This window comes from Arachis duranensis, chromosome 3 (genome assembly GCF_000817695.3).
Source record: "Arachis duranensis cultivar V14167 chromosome 3, aradu.V14167.gnm2.J7QH, whole genome shotgun sequence".
NCBI lineage: Eukaryota > Viridiplantae > Streptophyta > Magnoliopsida > Fabales > Fabaceae > Arachis > Arachis duranensis.
The window spans coordinates 63,494,679-63,496,452 of NC_029774.3; the positions used below are offsets into that span (position 1 = coordinate 63,494,679).

Consider the following 1,774-nt stretch of genomic DNA (forward strand, 5'->3'; position numbering starts at 1 on the left):
TTGTGGTTGTAAGATTTATGGTTTTGTGGTTGGCTTTGCTGGTTTCCCCACCCAAAGTTTGGGTGGATTTTCCATCCTGGGTTGTAAGTGTTGGAATGTGGATCATATGATTGCCTTTGTTGGTTTCCCACATAGTTGGCCTCTTCCCAATCATCTCCTTCAGTATTTGTTTCCTCTTGATCTTCTGTGTGTATTGCAGCCACTTGCTTTGTGTCTATGAAGCATAGTAGTATTCATTCTCAGCCACTGTCTCAATCACTTCAATGGCTTCTTCCATAGTCTTTTTCCTGTTCAATGAACCTCCTGATGAATGGTCTACAGCCTTCCTTGATTCATAAGAAAGTCCATCATAGAAAATATGCAATTGCACCCAGTCATGGAACATGTCTGGTGGGCATTTCCTTGTCAAATCCTTGAATCTCTCCCATGCCTCGTAGAGAGTTTCACCATCTTGTTGTCTAAAAGTCTGAACCTCAGATCGAAGCCTATTGACCTTTTGTGGGGGGTAGAAATGTGCCAGAAACTTGCTCTCCACCTCATCCCAGGTTGTTAGGCTGTCCCTTGGGAATGATTCCAACCACTTAGCTGCCTTGTCCCTAAGTGAAAATGGGAACAAGAGCAGTTTATAGGCATCTTCCTGGACTCCATTGGACTTCACTGTGTCGCAAATTCTCAAGAATTTTGTGAGATGTTGGTTTGGGTCTTCATTAGCACTCCCACCAAATGAACAATGATCCTCCACCAATGATATTAGCTGTGGTTTGAGTTCAAAATTGTTGGCCTGAATGGGTGGTTTCTGAATGCTACTACCACAATTACCAGAGGTTGGGTTTATGTATGAACCAAGAACCCTTCTCTCAGGAATGGCATTGTTTCCATCATCCCTCTCATGGTTGTGAACTTCTCTATCCATGTTGAGATCTAGAGCTTCCTCAAAGTTGTCTTCAGATTCTCCTTCAGATTCTTCTTCTCCTAGTACCCTCTTCCTTCTTGCTTCCCTTCTAAGTCTATGAAGGGTCCTCTCTGGTTCGGTATATGGAGGAGTTGATGCCTCTCCTCTCCTACCTGTCATACAAGAACACACCACAAGCAACAAACAAGTGGAAATACTCTTGGTTAATGGAAGAGTATGGTTAGAGCAGTTGAGGAATTAATTCAAATAGTTAGTGGGTCAGTGAGTTAGTTGCTTGAATTGAAAGGCATAAGAAAGAAAAAGCAAATAACAGAGTGCAGAAATTAAAACTCAACAAGTAACTTGAACTAAATTAACAAAACAAGAAAAATGCTCAATCTAGTTAACTTCCAATTGGAGAATTGTCAATCGAAAACCAATCCCCGGCAACGGCGCCATAAACTTGATGTTAGCATAACTTGATATGCTACGATTTTAGGAAATTGCACGATCGGCAAAATTCCTTCCGGCAAGTGCACCGGTTATCGTCAAGTAAAAACTCACAATAGAGTGAGGTCGAATCCCACAAGGATTGGTTGAATGAGCAATTCGAATTAGAAGTTTGATTAGTTGAGCGGAATCAAGATTTAGATGAGAATTGCATAAAGTAAATATGGCAGGAAACGTAAATTGCAAGGAATTGAAATTGCATAAACTTAAATTGCGAGAATTAAAGTGCGAGAAGTTAAATTGCTGAAATTAAAAGGGAATTGGGGTGATTGCATAAATTGAAATTGCAGAATGTAAATGGAAAAGGATAGATCAGAGAGAGAAGTTCATTGGGTGTTAGGAGATATTGAGATCTCCGAATCAAAACATTTT

General features: G+C 40.4%; 1 non-coding gene across 1 annotated transcript; it reads left to right on the plus strand.

Moving 5' to 3' along the window:
• Positions 1–383: 383 nt before the first annotated feature.
• On the plus strand, positions 384–487 carry LOC127746280 (small nucleolar RNA R71). The gene has a single exon (XR_008007900.1). It is a non-coding gene; the product is annotated as a small nucleolar RNA R71 (small nucleolar RNA).
• The last annotated feature ends 1,287 nt before the right edge of the window (positions 488–1,774 follow it).